Source organism: Megascapheus bottae, chromosome 7 (genome assembly GCF_031878675.1).
Source record: "Megascapheus bottae isolate mThoBot1 chromosome 7, mThoBot2.hap1, whole genome shotgun sequence".
Taxonomy (NCBI): Eukaryota; Metazoa; Chordata; class Mammalia; order Rodentia; family Geomyidae; genus Megascapheus; species Megascapheus bottae.
The window spans coordinates 69,578,842-69,600,097 of NC_143515.1; the positions used below are offsets into that span (position 1 = coordinate 69,578,842).

At 38.2% G+C, this 21,256-nt stretch overlaps 1 long non-coding RNA gene across 1 annotated transcript in view; it reads left to right on the forward strand.

Moving 5' to 3' along the window:
- Positions 1-223: 223 nt before the first annotated feature.
- Positions 224-21,256, forward strand: part of LOC150061037 (uncharacterized) — a 50,703-nt gene continuing 29,670 nt past the window's right edge. Inside the window, exon 1 of the long non-coding RNA XR_016536180.1 lies at positions 224-387. This is a non-coding gene — a long non-coding RNA (uncharacterized LOC150061037). The remainder of the gene's footprint in view (positions 388-21,256) is intronic.

The following is a 21,256-nucleotide window of genomic DNA, read 5'->3' on the forward strand; positions in this document are numbered from 1 at the left end:
TTATAAATTTATTTTTCTTTAATATTTAATAGCAGCAAAAAAATAGTGCTCATTCCTACTTACCCTTCCATGAAGTTTACACCCTATTTATGAACTTCCACTTCAGCTATGCTAATGCTGCAACCATCAGCAGCCCACTACCTGCTATCATAGAGGATTGCCCCAGGTGCTGCCTTCTGAAACTGCTGTTTTATTAATGATCTTGAACCTGAAATACGAAGGAATAAAGAAGTGTTAAAAAAGACTTGTGAGATGCTCCCAACATTTGCCAAGAAAAATGAGCCTCGTGAAGAAGAGACAGGACTGGGGAGGCCAAGTTCTGTTTCCTGAGCCTCTGACCTTTGTCATCAGCCCTCTGCCAGCCTGAAGACAGGAGTCTTCTAGGAGGTAAGATGTATCCTTGATAGAACCCAGGATTGATTGAATTTTATTTCTAAACAGGTTTCAATTGCATCCTGCTTATAATTGGGTACAGAAAAATGGTTTCAGGCTTCACAGTCCTCCCACTTGATTAATTTTTTTTCAATAAAAGAGAATGATTACTGGAGCTGTGATTATCCTATGGCCCAGAATGCCTAAGTTAAACTAGCATGTCTTTAACATGTGACGTTTTATAAAATAAAAAAATAATAGTATGAAGTGGTAACACCATCAATTTTTTAAATTTCTTTTTAAAATTTTATTGTAGGGATAATGTATAGAGGGGTTATATTTACATTCATCAGGTAATGGGTATATTACTTCCTGAACCTTGATACCCTTTCTCATGTTTTTATCCCCAATCCCTCTCCCCACCCCCTCCCAATCATCTTGTTAATTTCAAAGATCTTTACATGTAGAGATAGCCATACCACTTATTTTATTTGAACTGAAGAAAATATCAGGTGTTAAGAGGATGTAATAGACTCCTGAGACACACACACACACGCACACACACACACACACACACACACACACAGAGGCACTGTTTAGATTGTTAAGATCAGGGCAGTTTTGTGAAGGGATAGCTATTTTTGGCATAACCGAGGCATATTTGTCCCTTCAAGTGTATGAAGCAAGGTATTTTTTAGCATAGGAAGAGTTCCGGTAGTTCTTAAAGGATCTGGTAGCTTCTCAACTCCAGAGCAAAGGACTGAAGTCCTGTCTTCTTGGGTGGCCCCCAGGACATATGCGTTACTTCGTTTTGACACAGCTGGGGGAGGCTGTGCAATGGCAGGAGCAGAGGCTCCTTAGCAGCAGGCACAGGTGGTGAGCGTCACCTCCACGGGTGTTCCTGGCGCATGGCCTTCATCCGGCATATCCTGTCTTGTTCCCTGCACCATGCTCTCAGAAATGGATGCTCAATTGTCATTTTCACTCATGAAGAAAGGGTTGTTTACAGAGACTTGGTGACTTGTCAAAGACAATATTGCACAATGCGCATTTAAACTGAGGCCAGAATTTACTTCTCTAAAAACTGCAATGCTCCCAACATTGCTTTTGTTTCCCCCTTCTTCTTCTCCTTCCTCCTCCTCCTCTTCCTCCTCTTCCTCCTCTTCTTCTTCCCCTTCTTCTTCTTCCTCCTCTTCCTCCTCCTCCTCCCCCTCCTCCTCCTCCTCCTCCTCCTTCTTCTTCTTCTTCTTCTACTTCTTCTTCTTCTTCTTCTTCTTCTTCTTCTTCTTCTTCTTCTTCTTCTTCTTCTTCTTCTTCTTCTTCTTCTTCTTCTTCTTCTCCTCCTCCTCCTCCTCCTCCTCCTCCTCCTTCTTCCTTGTGCCCACACTGGGGCTTGAACTCAGGGGCTGGGCCCTGGCTGTCCCTAAGCTTCTTTGCTCAAGACTGGCCACATCTCTTGAGCCACATCTTTGCTTCTGGCCTTCTGGTGGTTAATTTAGAGTGTCACAGACTTTCCTATCCAGGCTGGTTTCCAATGGTGACTGTCATATCACAGTCTCCTGATAGGCTAGGGTTACAGGTGTAAGCCACTGGTGCCCAGTTTCAACGTTGCTCTTATTAGACACTGTGTCCTTAGGTTGCTTTAAGTTCTTTATCCTTACTTTCAAAACTTTCTTCAGCCCTTTTAAGAACTTCTTTCTGTTGTCTCTTCCTGAGCATCTGCAAACAATCAACACCTCTAAAATGAAATTCACCCAAAATAGCAAGGCCTTCTAGTGAAATAAAAGCCATGAAAAGCACACCTGGCATTCTTGGAAAAAAAGGATGCTGTTTTTGATGGCTCTAAATTGGACTTCCACATTAGACATACTTAACCATGTTATATTTGACCTAAAAATCACCTCCACATTGTCAGATGTACCTTTTTGAAGACTTACATCAGACAGCGCGTGCTGATGTGATTTACCGAAAGAGAATTGACATGAATGGCTAAATTCTCAGAAGTAGCGCAGCGATTTCAAAGAGTGCGTTCCCCCCACGCACCTGGAAATGATGAGATTCATTGACATAAGTGCCTGTGCCACGGCCATCAGGCTTTGCAAAGCACTTGGCCATCTAATTGGATGGCTTCTAATCCAGACAGCTCAGGCTCCTCATTGCCTCCCTCTACTCAAGGGCTCCCATTGATTGCACAGTGATGGGTTATAAGGATTTTCTCGGAAACTGTGTCCCTAGGCTTCCATACGTCAATAGCAGAAGGAACAGGGCTCAAAGAGTGTTGTTCATTGTTCTTGAGAATTCTCCTCCCAGCTTCTCATAATGGAATGAAATGATTTCAGCATCTCTTTTGTTGCTATCGACCCTCCTTCCACATTCAAGGCTGTCCTGCAGTTCCCTGGCATGGAATCCTCTGCCCTGCTCTTCCTACCAGAGACCCCACTTGTTTCTCTCGCAGTAATTAGACTTTTCATTATACGTAATCAACTATTCAGGAAATGCTAACACTAGCACACAACACTAGCACACAACCTGTTTTGCACTGATGCAATAAACATACATGTATTGACGCCATGCACGGTAGGCATTGTTACAGGCATTGGAGTTAGAGTGAGGAAGGAAAAGCCATCATGAGGTTCAAGCTGCTAGAGAGGAGGCAGTAAGAAACACATATATAATGAGGAAGTCAGACAGTGATAATCTCTAGGGACAAAATAAGATATGGACAGGTGGATACAGCCACGGAGATGCAGACACATTTTGTTCTGAGAAATCAAGGAAGATCTCAATGTTTTGGTGTGCTTTTTAAAATTGCTGTTATAACTGTGATAGAAGTTACCTAAGTTGGCTAATGAGTACATTTCTTTTTTTTATTGTCAGGCTAATCTTTAGAGGGGTAATAGTTAAAATCGTCAGGTAGTAGGTATGTTACTTCTTAACACTGATACCCCTTCTCATGTTTTTCTCCCACTTTTCCTTCCCCCACCCCTGCCAATAATCTTGTTTTACCCTTTCCCTTAAAAATCTATTCACTGTTATGGTAGAGGTGATGCCCAGAGGGGTTTCGGTTACAGAAGTCAGTAATGAGTGCATTTATTTCTGGGCTATGTCACCACTTCTCTTGCTCTCGCCCAAAGGGAAGTAAACAAATAGCGACATGCATATGAGCATGTAAAATAACATTTGACCAAATGAACTCCAAGAAATGGAATGACGATCTCAATTTTCAAGTGACACCTAATCAGAAACTTCAACACTTGTGGGAAGTGAGGGAGAAATGTGGGTGTGGGGGGAATATTTAGAGGAAGAGTGTACAGGACAGGGAGGCCAGAGTGTGGAATGGGCCCGGAGCAGCAGGGATGACTGTCTACAGCGGCAGGAGCAATGCAGAAAGGCCAGGTTGGAATCGAGATCATGTGAGATCTTGGAGGCCATTATCAGAGCTTGCACTTTTACTGCAAGTGATAAATGAAGACTCTGGATGGGTTTCAGGCAAAGGATAACATAATCTGACTTTCATTTTTAAAGAATCACCATGGTTGCCAAGATAAGAATAGACAATAATACAAGGAAGGGAAGAAACAGAGACGATTGCAGTAACCCAGAAGAAAGATCAGACAGAAATAATAGAGGTATAACAATTGGATGAATATGCACAGACATTATGAAGATTCTCTCAGGAAAACTTAAGAGAAGTGATTGCAAATGCTTTAAACTTCCCCAGCTCCTTAAATCATTATCCAACAAGAAACTTCCATCTGCTCCTGATGTCCTTTACTCTTCACACCTGGGTCAAAAATATATTACTATCATAAAGAAGAAATGGGTCTCATTCTTGCTAAGCAGGGGATATACCACTGAGTCATGTTTCCAGCTTAATATCTTATTTAATTGAAGACTGCTTCTTTCTCTTTTATTTTCTTGGTCTACCCCACCCCCACCAAAAAAAACCTCTTTATATTTGACATCTTAAATTTTAAGCCTATCACAACATCTTATATCTATTTATAGTTTTACTAGTGGCTCTCTCCATCTTTTTCTTCTTACACTTTTCCTCCTTTCCCTCGTTCTTTACCTTTTCATTACAGAGAGGCTATTGAGAACTTGGCTTACTGATTTCTTGCTTGCTAAGCTGTCATTTGCTCTTTCAATTCTCAGCTCCTCCCCTGTTTCTCAAGACCTTGTAGGAGTTCCCTACCACTTACTATTTAGCTGTCTTGTTAGGGTGGGCCACTTTAGGGTGGGTGGGTCTAGGGGAAGGAGCTTGCTCAGAATATCCTTTGCTGGTTAGGTATCTTCTGGTTTAGTGGATCACTAAATCCTGGACATGTTTTGACAAGTCCCAGCTTTGCTTATGCTTTTGGACATAAGCAAGTGGATGCAGATGGTATCAGAATGCTTCACCCTGCCTGGACAGCCTGGATTCCTTCCACAATGCTATGCCCGCGGGACCTCAACTACTCTAATTTCTAGTTTCATAGAAGTAGGAGTAATCCTTTTAATTCTACATTCATGATCTGTGCTGTGAACCTCCTCAAACCCTAGGATTGGTTCATGGTAACTACAATGCAATGATAACTTTTTTTCCCAACTCACATTTTATGATCGCCCGATAACTACTTGTATTCTTGCTGCATCCCGAAGAGGGCTCAAGCACACCAATGCACACTTAGTTTTTATTTGAAAAAAAAATGAAAAATAAAAGAGAGTCCTTAGAGAACTATGACAGCACTAAGAATTATTACAAAGTCTGAAACTTTGCTTCTAGGGTATGACATTGATATCCCGAAATCTCCTGCTTTTTTTTCTAATTTAAAACTTGCAGTTCTCTCCTTTTGCCTTAATTCCTTCCAAACTAAACCAAAGCATTTAAGTGGCACTTCATAATTTATAAACTACATTTATGCACATTCTGTTATTTAAACAGTGTCTACCACACAGAAAATTTCCTTGGAGGGAAACGAACAAAAAAAAAAATCCTTAGTTTTCTGCCTTCAAGGAGTTTTCTATCTGGTGGGACAGAAACAGACATAAAATAATTAACTCATGATTATGCGGTTGGAATTATCATTAATTATTATGTAGGCTAGGGCTTGTTAATAGGCAAAATATTTGGACCAGTGTGAGGAAGGCTGAAGAAGCTTCTGACACAGCTCTCTCCTTGCTGGCTGAGCAAACAGCTTAATCCTTAGCTTCTCCACCTGTCTTCTTGGAAGTGCCAAAAAGTTTCCACCCCTTTCTCCCCTCCCCTGGCTCCAGCCAACTGTGCTGGGCTGGGCCTGTGAACTGATTGCATATGTTACCCAGGAAATTATTGGGATGTCAAATGGCAGTGTCATCTTCCTGGCAACCTATCCTTGAGCAGATTGTGATTTGGTGACCGACAGGAACATCATTCAAAGTGCCAGTCCCATAGCTGAGCTGTCCCCCACCTCCTCCACCCTTCAGGCTGGGACCCCATCTGTCAACAGAGAAGTACAAATAGACCCAGAGCTCAGTTCTTCAGACTTTCTCTACAGCAGGTACTACTCTCTGCTTTTCATCTAGTCCCAGGTCGAGTTTGCCACCTCGGTTTTTCCACCATAGCCCTTTCACTCTACACACAATAATATCATAGCAAACAAGGCTTTAGAGAAGGGTTTATAAATTTATTAAAACTTTGGACCGTGAGTTTTTCATTTCTGAAGCCATAAAATAGGTGAAAACGTAGCATATGTTATAACATTTGCTCAGAATAATTCCTCACTTCTTTGTCCCTGAATATCAGATGCTTTCTCATCCTGTTTTCATTTCTTGAGATGATTGTGTGGATGGGTTTTTGTACAGCCCTAGGTTTTCTTGTGTCCCTTTGATGTAGACTTAGTTTGATATTCCAGATGAACATTGTGTTTATTTTATTACAAGAAAACATAATTCTCTTCAAAAGTCAACAAGCATGTTGAGCTCTTCAAAGCCTGTCTTACACACAACGAGTATGAAAGGCTAGCTTGTTTAATTCATTGATATGCAATCTTCCATTAATTCATTCTGCAAATTAGTACTGTACATCAAGTAAAGCACAATGTTATGAAATAGGAGGTTAGAAAGAAAATCAAGCAGATCTTGTTGTCAAGGGACAAAGCCTATAAAAATAACTACAATTGTGATTTGTATAAGATTGAGTTTAAATGCTGAGAGAGATACATAGCCTTATGGAGAATGTATGATTAATTTATATTTCCTTTCTTTTCTAAAATAAAGGAAATCTATTCATTTTTCTCCACCATGATATAGTTTGTCTATGAAGTTTGTTGTAATGAACATATATAAGGATATTCATCTATATTTGAACACAGGAAGGATTTTAGGACGGTTCTGATACAAATGAAAGCATAACTGGTCACTAGCTGTCATGGCTGCTAGCACATTTTATTGATTCTTTTTTCAGTTTATTGATTCTTTGAACAGTCAAAATCTGGGACATAGTATTGCCCTAATAAGCAGAAAAGCACAGCAGCTTGATTCTTAGCTCATGGTGAATGAAGGCGAGCAAATGAGCACACAGTCTTAGTTGAATACAGATTGTGAATATTGGACCCAGCACTTAACAGTCACTTCTCCTTTCTCTCACAGGAAAGAGTAAAAGTTCTTCACGTAATTTCTCTCTCTGGCCACTCTAACATAAATTATGAAGTAGAGGTACTCTGTGCTGAATGGCCATGTTATTAAAGCTGTGCTAACCTATGGTGTCAGAGAGCTTGTAAATTTTGAGAGGAAGGTGAAAAGGTTCACAAACACATGTAGACAAAAGCACAACCCAAGACATCTCCATTACCCTGAGTGGAAAGAAAGCATTCTTGACTCTGGATTTTCATAGTAGTAAACATTTAAAAAATTGTGTGCTTGCCAATGGAGGAGTCAGATTTTAGCAGTGAATTCTGACAGTCCCCCCACTTTTCTTTTTCTTCTCCCTCTCTGTCTTATCACTTCTACTCAAAAGGTATCAGCTATATGTGATCATTTGATACTAAATTCTGGTTCCCTCTCCATAAAATATCTTTGAGTAATTATTTGGAAAACTTTTATTTATATTTTGGATTGTTTGTACTGTTTCTTTTTCTCACTTAAAATTCCTGTATGAATATTTCACTGATCATATTATTTTGCTACTGTGATATTATTATAATCAAATGTAATTTTGTTTGTTTTTGTATTTTCCTAATGAATGTAAGATTTATACCTTCAGTACCTAGGATAATCACTGTTTTATATAGGAACAGATCAATACATGTTGAAGTAACAGAGGGAGAAAAAAAGGCTTTAAAATATCTAAGAAGAAAAAGAAAGAATAAAGAGAAAAAGCCAGGTATTCTTTGCCTTTCTTTTTTTTCTTCCTTTGGAACTAAAACAATATGCAAGTAGAATATAACTGTTGCTGAACAGTCAGCAGAATAACATAAGATTAAAAATGTTTACATAGATTTTGGTCTTTCTACTTAAAAAATATAAGCTGATACTCATTTCATTGGATTACATGCAATTCTGTTCATTTCTTTTCTCAAAGCTTCTGAGTATTCTGTAATGTGGGTAGAGAATGAACTAAATTCATAGTTGTCTGTCAATAGTTATTAAAATAGTTTCCAGGATTTTCCCTTTCAAACATTACAGCAATAAATATCTTTGCACACATGGGTCAATATTTATGTAGACCCAATTGTGAGAGAAAAATTGATAGATGCAAACAAATGCGATTCAACCTTTCAACAGATCTTGACAAACTGCTTTCCAAAATAATGTTGTCATAGACCTCACTCAACATCGCCAATCTCAACTTTCCTTCTAGATCAATTTTGTTGAGGTTTGTTTTTTTTTTACTTATAATTTGTATTTATTAGAATGCCATCATTTTATCTATTATTTTGGGGGAACATTTTGTACCTATTATTTACTGCTTTCCATATCATATTATAGTACAGATTTCAAGTCTATTATGCATGTAATAAATAATTCCTGCAAGTCATCTAGCAAGGTTTTGGGTAAAACTATTTTATAAAGATTCACTGTTGAATGTAATATAACTTCCTGACAGGTGCTGATCCACGTATCATTTGCACAGTACTTCTGTGTCAACAAGAATTAGCTAGAGCCCTTCAGTCCCCAATGGCTCTGTGTAACAAGGATTTCATACCACTCCAGTCCCAAAGGGAATCGAATCCTATATGTAAAACAAGGAGTTCCTCAGATTGCTGAATCATTAATGAAATTGTGCACCAGCCTGGACTGACAAGACATGCCAGCATTGCCTTCTTCCTGGTGAACTCCCCAGTGTTCTGAAAAAGAATGTGACAGTGATTCTGACATGTCTTTCATGCTTAGGCAACTTCTTTCGAGAGGGAAAGCATGCTTCTACCAATTATGCTTCATCTGACCTGGGATGATCAGCTCCTTCATCATGTCACAGCAGGTAGATTATCTTAGGGGTAATGTGCAGGGCGGAAGTTTTTTTTTTAACTTAATTTTGTTTCAAACTATTGAGACAGAGGATATCTGTTATATTTGGCAGTCTACTTTTCACCTACTCTTGTCAGACTTGAACGTCAGATGTAATACTTTGCAGTTAAAATTTTTTGATATTATAAATGTGATAGATTGAGTAAGGCCAGTTAAAAAAAGTCAGAGAAAGAGTAAGTTACTTTTTGAATGATATCAGATCTTCCCTTACTCTCTCCCATATAAATTTGGCAAATTTATATCATCTTTAAAAGAATCTATCAATTTATAGTTAATGTATATATATATATTCAGTAGTACATTCATCTATCTATCTATCTATCTATCTATCTATCTATCTATCTATCTATCAATCCATCCATCGAGTATCAATTTAGTTTGCTAAAAAATTATCTAGGACCTCTTACAACTAAGAAAAGGACAATAGAGTAGTGCCAAAAATAATACAAGTTCCTCACAAACCTCACAATTATGTGTTTGTGACACCACATATATAGTAACATTTTATGTAATTTTTTATTACACTGAATTGAAACACCTCTGTCTGGAATGTAAAAGCCAACATTTGGAGTCTGCCTTATTCATCCCTAACTATTTCCACTCTATATTCTATAACACATCAAGCATATAATTCAGTTAGAGTTTATATTACATTTACTCATGAAATCACTTCCACCATTGGGTACACAGTTTCTCTATTACCCAGACCAAAGAATTCCTAGAGCCTGCTATACTTCCTAATTCTCAGAAATCTTATAAGCATCGGACCCAACAGTAACTCTTTTCATCAGCTTATCTTTTTACCTCGTGTAATGTAATGTGATTCCTCTGAGTTGGCATATGTATAAATAAGTTATTCATTTTAGTACTTAGTTGTGTTCAACCTTATAGACGTGCCACAATATCTTCACATACTAGTAGATGCCCACAGAAGTTGTTTCCAACTTATAGTTATTACGAAAGAATTAACATGAACATTTCAGCAGAAATTTGTTATTATGTGCTTAAATAACAAAGAATAGATCTACAGAGTCATGTGGTATGTGAATTTATACTTGTGTATACACATGTATACATACATAATATATATGTCAAATAGTATAGTTCAGTATAGTTGTATCCTTGGTATAGGCATGGTATAATAGTATAGTTCAGTATAGTTGTATCCTTGGTATAAGCATGGTATAAGTATTGCAGTTTCTTTTAAATCTTAACCAGTTTAGCAGAAGTGCAGTTTTAATTTAGGTTAAGTTAAATTAATCAAATTAAATTAAAATTTAGTTAACAGTAAATTAGTGTGTTATTTAATCTCATATCATTTTGTTCGACATGGTTCTACATGTAAGGCTACATGTGTCCTATATATAAGTTACAGCACAAGCATACAGGCTATGTCATGGAGGTCCGTGTAATGTCACACCCCATAGAATTTGTCCTGAATAATATCAAGTCCTTCTACTTCGGCTAGTGGGAACACTGATTCCTCCCAATGACTTGAAAACCCAGGAATTTGAATGTGCCTTGCCCTTCTATGAGCTCTTTTTTTGCAGCTCCAGGTTGCTTCTCACACTGGAAAATTTCTTCTTAGACAAAGGTTCAAAGGAAATTTTGAATAGCTCTCTGGAGCCATTTTTATTCTTCCTCCAGGATTTTCTTCTGCAAATTCTATTCTTTTTGGCTTCTTGGGACTCTGATCTCTGTCTCCTCAACTCAGTCAAAACGCTGATCAGGGTTTGATTTCCACTGAGTAACTTGTGGTCTAGGCACTGCCTGTGACAATGTAGGGCCTTTACCTTTCGTGGATTGTCAGCCTTCTGCGCTGCCTCTTAGCCAATGTCTTTAAGATGTCATCATATATAATTTGCTCAGCTTTCTAATTGGTTTAGAGAGAAGACCAAATGTAAACCTTATTAAGTCTGTAATGGATATCCTTAAACTATATATCCTTCTAACTATACTGGTCAGTAAGTCATTATCATGCATTTCTCTTTTACTTTCCTATTTAAGCTTCTTTTACTTCTCAGTTTATGAAAACATTATCCACATACGAAGACCTTTTGATTCCTCCATGCATTTTGCACAGAGTATTTGAGTTACTCTGAAGTTCCTATGGGAGGGAATAAAATACATTGATATGTAAAAATTATCAAGAAATTACATGAAAGATCCTTCAGAAATGTTCAATAAATTCTTGTATGTAAGTGACTACACATACTATACAATTTCATAATATCTGTGATTTTTTTAATGTAAGTTCTTAACAAAAGTACACATCTTTATGTGGCTAACTTTTCAAGAATTAACCAATGTTTCATGTAGAGATCAGGGATGAGAAGACTAGAATGCAGAAAAACTAGGACATGTCTGAGCAGAAAAAAATAACTAAAATAAAAAAAAACTGTAAATGAAGGCATTTGCTTGTACAAATATACATACAGCCAATCAAAGATCATAGTGTGTTCAAAAAATGTTTATGGTTGGGTATTACATGGGGGTTTGGCTGATTATTGGAATAGAAACAGAGAAAGACTTAGAGCCAATTAAAAGAAACATCTTACATGCTAAAATGAGACATTTGGTTTTATATTGTAAGCTTTAGAAAAAGCACTAAAATGTTTCTAGCAGGTTCTGAAAGTAATAAAGGGCAAACATGTATTCCAGAGATTTCTGGTCCTCTGCGGAAGACAATTAAAAGGGTTATTTAACTCAGTGGCGCTTAATTAGTTCCCCAGCTCTCTGTCTAGCAAGTCACACTAAAACAGCTATAAAAGGTGGTTATTATTCAGAGTCACAATAAGAAAAGATCATCATACATTATCTATCACAGCTTCAACTTATTTTGTGTTTTTCCTCGAGGCTAACAATTGGCTACAATTCCTTTTAGAACTTCAGTTCTTTGGTTTTCTCCAGATCCAGCTTAGAAGCTTAGTTCTCCAAACTTCTCCACGTAAATCTTCTCATTTGCACTGTCTCCGATAATCCTTCTGTATGAAAAGTTGCGATTAGACTTGTGGCTACCATCAAGCATGGCTTTTCTCCTGACTTTTAGAATTAAACATGCTGATTGGAAATAAAAAGAAACTGAATGTAATAATCATAGAAACAGAAAAAGAAGACATGATAGAAGTCTATGCCAGTGGAAATGGGAATATGGTAATATTACATGGAAGTTTTGACGAGTTTGAGATAAACAGTGCATTTTGCTTGGTAAGCAGAAGAGTAAATATGGTAGCAAAACGCTGAGCATCTATATCCCTATATCCTGATCTGTATCATGGGATTGGAGACAAGGGGCTATCCTGTTATCCACTGAGTCTAATGTAATCACAATCATATTTACATGAAGAAATTCAGTCAGAGGAGCTGTGACAATGGGAACAATGGTAACAGAGATGTGGGGGCCATTCCCCAAAGAATGTGGGTAACCTTTGGATTAATCTGGGAATGATTAGGAGAGATATTGTCCCACAGACAATTGTCCTAGAATGGATAACCCATTTTGAGTTTCTGAGTTCCAGAACTGTAAGATAGCATACTGTTTTACAATTCTCTGTTTCTGGTAAAGTTATGATGATCTATTGCAGCAGAAATAGAAACTGAGTGAAAACAAAGTCCGCTATTGACTTTGCTGTTTCTTGACTGGTCTTAGTGCTTAAAATGTTTTATAGTCCACGTACCCCCATTTCCATATGTTTCTGGTTTTCCTGTATTGTAATTGAACAAATATTGTAAATCCCTGAAAATGTTAATATGAATATTGGCAGAGTAACTATTTACAGTAACCTAAACATTTCATTTTTATTCACATTCCATTCTTCTTTTTTGTTTAATATTTTTTTAGATCTGGGGTCATCTTTTCCTTTGCCCCAAATCCTAATTATTGTGCTCATTTTAGTGCAGATTTACTGATAGCAGAATCTCTACATTTTTGTTAGCAATGTTTAACTTTATCTTACCTTTGGATAGATATCACTGGAGGAAGTAAATTTCTATGTAAAAAGGATAGCATCTTGTTTTTCTTTCAGGCATGTCTCTGTGCCATTTAATGGTCGTTGGCTTCTATTATTATTATTTATTTTTTAAATTTGTGGTCTGTCATGGAGCTCCAACTCAGGGCCAGGGCACTGTTCCTGAGCTTTTATGCTCAACGCTAGCACTCTACCACTTTGAGCCACAATGCCACTTATGGTTTTCTGCTGATCAGTTGGAGATGAGTGTCATGGACTTTCTTACACAGGAACCATGATCCTCAGATCTCAGGCTCCTAAGTAGCTTGGATTACAGGCACAAACCACTGGCAGCAGGCAGGTTCCATTATTTTTGAAGAATAAACTGTCAATGGTAATTTTTTAAGGTAAATATGTTTCATTTGCTCTGTTCTCTTATGATTTCGACTTAGTGTGTTGGTTTCCAAAAATCTGGCTATAGTTTAGCTGATTTTTTCCTTTAGAAGATGTGCTTGGTATTGGTGGTGTTTCATGAATATGCAATGTTGTGCCCTTTGACACTTTGGAAAATTCATGGGATTACAGTACTGCTTAAAATACTTTTTTCACTGCATATTAATTTTTCCTTTCTAGTATCCCAGTTCCAGTTTTACTCTGTCCACTCTTATACATAGTTTTCTGAATATTCTATCTCATTTCTTCTCCAAGAGTAGGTGTGGATATTTTCTGTTGAATTTCCTTCCAGATTAACAAGTTCTCTTTTGCCGTTTTAGCTCCTACTAAACCTCTATTTTCACTTCTCATTAACAGTAATATTTTGGTCTCCCAAATAAGAATGAGATGTTTAACAGAATACTTGAATACTTATATTTTCAATCTTGTCATTTGCTCTCTTGGCCTTGTAATATTAACGTTTGAATAATTGTTACTTTACAATGCACAGTTTAAACTCTTTTTCCTCAGTACTGTGCCTTAGTATGCAAGTTAGGTTTTGATCAAATGCAGGACACTGTACTTGAAACCTGGAGACTTTCAGAGTGATATGATCTAACTTTGGAGTATGATTCTTTCTCTTTTGTGGCAAGCAGGTCTCCTCTCACTAATATCTGATATGAAGAGCTTGGTCCCCGCATGTCAGCAGACTCAGATCAAGATGGATTATTCCAGTGCTTATGTATAGTTCTCTAGAGGCACTGATTCAGAGCCTGGATAGTTTGCTAGTATCTCTCTCCTTTGGAAACTCTTAATTTGTATCTTGTTAGTAGCTCGAGACTAGAAGATTCTACCCTGTTACCCAACTTCCTTTTTTTTTCTGCCTGTCTTCTCAAGTTCATATGCTGTACAACTTAATGAGTTTGTAACTAGTTTAAGAAACTGGACTAGAGCCTCTCAACCAGAGTAATTTTGCAACTCAGGAGATTTGGGGAAATGTCTGAAAGTATTTTTGGTTCCCACAACTCTTAGAGTCAGAAGGTTTGAGTTGCCACAAGCACCTAGTGGGTAGAGATCTGGCACCTTATAAACATCATACAACATGTAAGAAAAGACTTCCCTCGACCCTCTCCTCACGGATTGACTGAAGGAGAAGAATTATCTGGCCTTACACATCAACAAAGCACAGAGTAGCAGGTATGCTTTCTCCCATCTCTCTTCTTTCATAGATTCTTGTTCCTTCAATTCTTCACCGCTTTGGCAACTGGGAAGTTCCCAGTTAAAATTTTTCTATTTTATGACATACTCCGTATCTTTGCTGGTTTTCTGTCTTGCACCAGTAAGGCTCTGCCAGGCATCTCAGTTTCACCTCTTATGCCAAGAAGAGGCAAAACTCCAAGGGTAAGTATAGCTTCCAGAATGCCATGCTCACTTCAGCATGGTTCCTTTGCTTCTGATCTGGCTGCTCAAGTCCAGTTCTGCATTCTCCTTTCAAAGTAGTCAAATAAAGTCTTAAAGTTGGTTATTGGTCTAGAATGTGCCAGTTGTTCTTGACCATAACATTGGTGTCTGTAACCTACACTTTTCCAGCTAGAGGTCATAGTTCTCCTCACTGAAAAGAATGCAAGATGTGGTAGACAGAAATCTACTGTGCAGAGTAACTGTGAAGCATGTTACAGCTTAGGTTGGAGAAAAGAGATAAGCTCTGTGTCTCCTTCACTGCCAGAAAAGGGAAGCTGAAAATTCCTTTACAAAACATCTGCTAGATCCATGGCTTTGAGGAAGCTGTGAGGCTAGGAGGTAAGAGGAAAGAGACGAAGACAAGGAAATGAGCAAGATCCCTAGATGACTACATAATATTTTCAGAATCACTGTGAATCAGAATCCTTTTTGCCATTTAAAATCAATTCTGGATCCTGGCCTGCACAGGTCTTCATGTGCTTGGAGGGTAAGTGCAAAGGGAGGGGTCCCTGTGCTTCCAGTGAGGCTGCAGATAGAATTGTGAGCTCCCCCCTAAAGAAAAGAATTCTGAGCTCCCCAAAGAGAACAAATGTTAAGCCTACTGTAAATTAATATTTCCCAAGTCAAGCCTTTCTGGCAGAGCAAATTTTCCATTATTTTACATGATTAAAATATATATGTTGGGGGTGTCAAAAATAAATAATGAGGGTAGTATCCATTCCATTGAATGTAGAATTCTGACAAAAATTAAGCTAAGGAAAATGAAAGGGTCAAATTAAAATTTTAGTGTAATCGTTAATTTTAAGTGATAACATAACATTGATCAGTTGGAGGGTATTTTTGGATGACATTAACATTTAATATGCTGAACATTGGGAAGGCAAATTGCAAACCATAGCATGCATGGTTCTCATGCATCCAGCTGAAGACCTGAATAGAACAAGAGGTTGACTCATCCAAGCAAGAGGAGAATTTTGCAGTACTCTCAGCCTTGGTACCATCGGACATTTCCCAGATCTCCAGCCTCACAGTCCTAATGCAGAATTCAAACTTTCCAGTCTCCTTTAGGAGGGGAGCTCAGCTCTTACAATGCATGTTTCTGTTTCTCTGAACTAACATCTATCAACATTAAAACTGAAGGATGTGATGGAGGAAATAAAGTCCTGAGTGAATAACTGACTGGGCTCAAGCATCTACATGGTAAGGATTCTGGAAGGAAAGATAGATGCCATGGTCTGGAAGGTGAATATGAAGACACAATAGCTGACATTGTGATAACAGAAACTCAGAGCCTTTAGCCAAAATATACACACAGAAAAAGCTATACTGCATAAATAAAAAATAGATCCACAACCTGACACATAGTACTGAAGTTCTAAAACATTAAATAGAAATAGAAAAAGGTTAAAATAGCAGAGAGAAGAGATAGATTACCTACTGAGGACTTGGAGTTGGGCTGAGTGTAGACTTAATGGAAAGGAAGGTGTACAGCAGACAGTGGAATGGGCATTCAAAACCCTCTGGGGACCCACTGGGGACCTTGAATCCACCATGTTCAGCTATATCTTCATTCCACAGGAGGTTTGGCTGCAAGCACTTCCCAGTCATGTTCAGCATGCTCCCTAGTTACAGAAAACACAGATTTATTGTAGTGTGTTTCAGGAAGAGGAGTGGGGAGCCTGAGCAGGGCCAGGAAGCAGAGTGAACATACACCCCCACACCACATGCCTTCCATATTACACCACATACATGACCCACTATAAGTACCTCAGTTCATCATATCGTGTGTGTACACATATACACACTGCTACACATGGCACCTTTGATACTATACACCACACAAGGCACCACACATCTACACATATACATACTACATACATGAAATATCATACCACAGAACACACATACATGCACATCACAGATACCACATGCACATGCATTATTACAACCCACAAACACATACCACATACACAGCATGTAATACACACATATACAAACCATACCATATAGCATTCACAGCAAACATCACACACACACACACACACACACACACACACACACACACACACACACACAAGTTATGTCTGTAAACTCAGAAGTTATTTTGTGACTTATAAAAGTAAGACTAAAAATACAGACAGCAGTAACACAATGGGGGTGCTAATGCATTTTTAAAGCATGCTAAGACTCTTGATACATTTAGGGATGTGAAAAATATTAAATAACACCAGAAAAAATGACAAAACTGTGTAGTTGAATTTGAGTAAAGTAATTGAAATTGAGCTTCAAGCTAGTGAAGAAAAAATGGATTATAAAACCTTTTGTTAGTTGAATAGAAAACACAAGAAAAGAAAAAGCAAATAAACTTTGGACTTGTTTTTATAGTATGATATAAAATTATTTTTAATTTAATATTATTATCAGAATGATATACAGAGGGGATATAGTTACATATGTAAGGCAGCAAGTACATTTCTTCTAGGATGATTTTTCTAGGATGTTTTTATCCTCTCTCATGTTTTTCTCCCACTTTCCCTCCATGACAATTCCCCACTCCCCCCAAGTTGTAAAGTTCATTTCCAGCATAATGTCTTGTGAGCATCGTTTTTACATTAGTTCACCCTATGTCCTTTCTCTCACCATTTTGTTGTTCCTCTTTCCTACCCTAATTCAAATAAATATATATAAAATACACCAGGTACTAAAATCAGATATAGTGACAACTGTGAATAAAACATAGGGAGGAAAATGAAAGAAAGAAAGAAAGAAAAAGAGAAAGAAAAGAAAGAGAGAGAAAGAAAGAAAGAAAAAAGAAAGAAAGAAAGAACTTCACATAGTACATAGGAAGATAGCAAAAGAAAAATATTAAACTTATTTCCCGAGGCACACAAATTTTGTGCTCAAACAAGGAAGACAAAAGTGAGCTAAAAGATCAATCTCATGTTAGAGTATAGATACAAAGACCTTATATTAGTGACCGAGTTTAGCAGTCATCCATAGGTTGAGTAATGAGAAACTCTGGCAAAACAGATTTAATATCAATAATGTGAGAATATCCTGTTACTAACTGTATTAACTGTACTAAAGGTTAAGAAAAAAGAAGTCAGAAAATGGTCAATATCAAATCAGCAAATCAGCAAATAGAATTTTACTGCAATGGTGTCTATAAACAATTTTCTGAAGGACAATACACAGAACACAGTAAAATGTAACTAACCTGAGAAAGCATTGTTGGGATTCACCCTGACGTTGCCACATTCCTCTAGTATTACAAAATCGGTCTACTCAGTTGGCTCCATATGATCAAATTAAAGGCAAAACTCATACCCGCTGAGAGTGTCTTACACTTTCACCTGCACTCATGGTTTAAAAAAGTAGTGTGGGGGGAAAAAAAAACATGAGAAGGGGTAGCAATGATTGCTAAGTAAGACACCTATCTGGCAAATATAATATAACCCTTCTATTAATTACAATAAAATATATTTTTAAAAAGTGCTGTAGGATTTTAAGAATAGAACTTAAAACTGCAAACTTCAGAGCCATCTAAAGGAAGCATGCTAAAAGATGAGGTATGAAATGACTTGTCTGTGACTGAGGGTTCAGCAACCTGATCTCTTTGTTTACTTACCATTGTCTAGTAGTGTCTTGATCTGGACCCATCTTCATCTCCCATTCAGGCCCTTGCAATATGCCCACAGAGGTCCCCTTAAGGTAAACTCAACACAAAATTTGTCTGGTTGTGACTCTTCTCTCTTTGTAGAGCCTCCATGTTAAGGTGGGGTAATAGAAGACCCTGCAGGACCTGGATCCATGCTCTTGTTCTAAACACCTAACTGCCTCTATTTCTCTCCGTCTTTAAGTTTTTCTTGCTATCTTATTTACTGAGCTCCTAATTTCGGTCCCTTTTGTCTGATCATACTTTTCTTTGTTCTTTGAATTGAACCACTCCTATCACATCATTTTATTAAATGAGTTATGTATTGTTTATCCTTCCCTGCTGCACTTCAGATTTGCCTGGGATGAGGATCTTGTTTATTCAATAGCCCCGATGCCAAAGCATAAATATGTGGTAAGTGAGACAGTGAGGAAATTACATGTGAAAGCCACATAGATTTAGGAGTGTGTTCTGGGAAATCAAAGCAAAACTATGTCTGATGACCTTAGATCTTTAGAATTCACCATCTATACTTTGCAGCAAGCACATCTCCACAAGTACATTAGTAGTTTCTATTTTACTCACTTGCAATATTCATTGTTTTTTCCAAAAAGACTGCAAGATCTTTGCAGTGAATGTTGTACCCGATTCTGCTTATGTGTGTTAGAAAATGCACGGGAGGCTAATTTTCCAGTGCTATGTTTTCCAGGAAGGCCTCTTCTGGTTTGCAATGCTGAACCCATGGAATCAGGGACAAAGCTCCAGTTGCAAACTGCTTTGCTAAATGAACAGCCTGAGCACAGACACCTAGACACAAACACGTGCACCTCCCTGCGCACAGACATAAACAGACACACATGTGCAATGGAATACTATGTGCACGCATGTGCTTGGTTGCTGAAGATGCATTCTACTCTAGAATTGTTGCTGACTACCTTCTCTAGGAAGGAAACTCACCTGGACTTTCTGGACTTGGTTTCATGTTAAAGGGGATACATGACGTAAGCCTTAGTGATTCAGTATACCAAGTTTTCCATGAGCTTTCTTATTTGCATGTTTATTCATGTCTTCTTTTTGATGGGCTTTGGGGACTCATGCATGCCACAGGGGAAAAGATCACTCTTTGCTTGGGTTTACCTCTCCGATACAGCATTTAATAGTTGTTCAGTCTTATGACAATGTGTACCCTCTCCTGGTTGCACTTTCCTCATCTGCACAACCTGGAAATGATAGTGTTGATACCATCCAGGATTCAGCTGTTTGTTTGTTTCTGCCAGTTAACCAAAGGGAGGGAAAGTTTTCATAGCAGATAGATCAGGCTTATTCAAAGAGAGAAAACAGGTAAGAAATTGCACAACAGACTCTTGCACAAGGAGTCCTAGATTTGTGTGTCTGTAGCCTCTCTCAGGTCCCACTGCATGCAGGATTCCTCTCCTATCCCTCCCCCCACCCCCATGTCCTCCTCCTCTAATTGGTGGAGGATGGACATGCATTCTTGTGATTCTCACCTTGGAGTCTGGGTGTGGATGTTCCCTTAGGCTTAGATTCCCCATTTTGATAAGGGAGCACAAAGGACTCTGAATTGGCTACCTTTGGGGGGACACATACAGAAGGGTGCACATGTTTGGGCCTCAGAGCCCTCCCCATCCCCCAGGGTGGAGCTCCCTGCTGGGAAGACCAAGCTTCCCTCTCAGTGTCTTCCTCCTTGGGTGGGTTTCTTTAAGTTCCTGTGTATAAATCCTTTCAGACAGTGCCTGACTCTCAATGTGAGCCAGTTTGAGCCTTTTTCTTCCTCTTCCCCTCCTCCTCCTCCTCCTTGTCCTCCTCCTCTCTGCTTTCTCTTTCTCTTTCTTCTGCTTCCTCCTCTTCCTCTTTTCTTCTCCTCCTCCTCCCCTTCCTCCTCATCTTCTTCCTGTCTCCTCTTTTGTTTCAAAGTGAAAATAGTCATTGAACAAAGAAATTGGAGAGGGTTTCAATTAATTCTCTCATACAGATCTTTTTCTCAATCCTGGTGCTTGCGCCTGCTTGCAGCCCATCTTGCTATTTCAGGCACCCGATCGTCCTCCTTCCTGGAAAGTACATTTTGATCTAAGTCCTACTAACCTTCTATGTTCACACCAAGGTTTTCTAGCCTAAGTGCAATCTGCCTTGCTCCTGGTTCTGCATCCCTTAGCTTTTCTTCCAATTCAGTATGTTTCCATTAAAATGCAAGCATCCCATCATAACTAATGCTCCCTAGATTCACACCCTGCATTAACATTATGCTTATAACATTATCAATATCATTAGCTTAATCTCTTCTAAAGATACTATGCCTTACGTATTAAATCTGATATTTGCTTGTGAGAACACTGAGATTGAGAGCTATAAAAATTGACTTCTCTAAACTCCCAGAATCAATAACTGGTAGAATTGGTAGTTTACCAAAGTAGAGAGGGTTTTTTACAATTGACTTAAGATTTTAGTATCACACAGACTTTTAGATGCTGTTACTACATTTGGTATTGAAGAATCAGTATTAAGACATATCAAGGCAACGTTTGCAAAGGTACCCACTTATGTCAGAAAAAATTGAAAGAAAGCAAAATCAGAGTGGAGAAGATTTTATAGAAGGTTATTGAAATTAATACAAGTTAGAGTACTGATCAAGAAAGAAAGAAGAGTCAACAACTTCCCTGCTAAAGTCTTTAGTAGTTTCATAGTAGCTTGTTCTACTGTTCAGAAACCTTTACACTTTTCATTTCAGTGGGGCTGCATTAGATCTCTCCCTCTCCTTACAGCAGTCTTTTCTGTCGTTTTGTCTATTACCTCTGTCTGGCAGAACATTTTATTGACAATATTTCAACAATACTTCCGGCCACTCTCCTCTTCTCACCTGCCTCGTTGACAGTAGCTTTGGAAC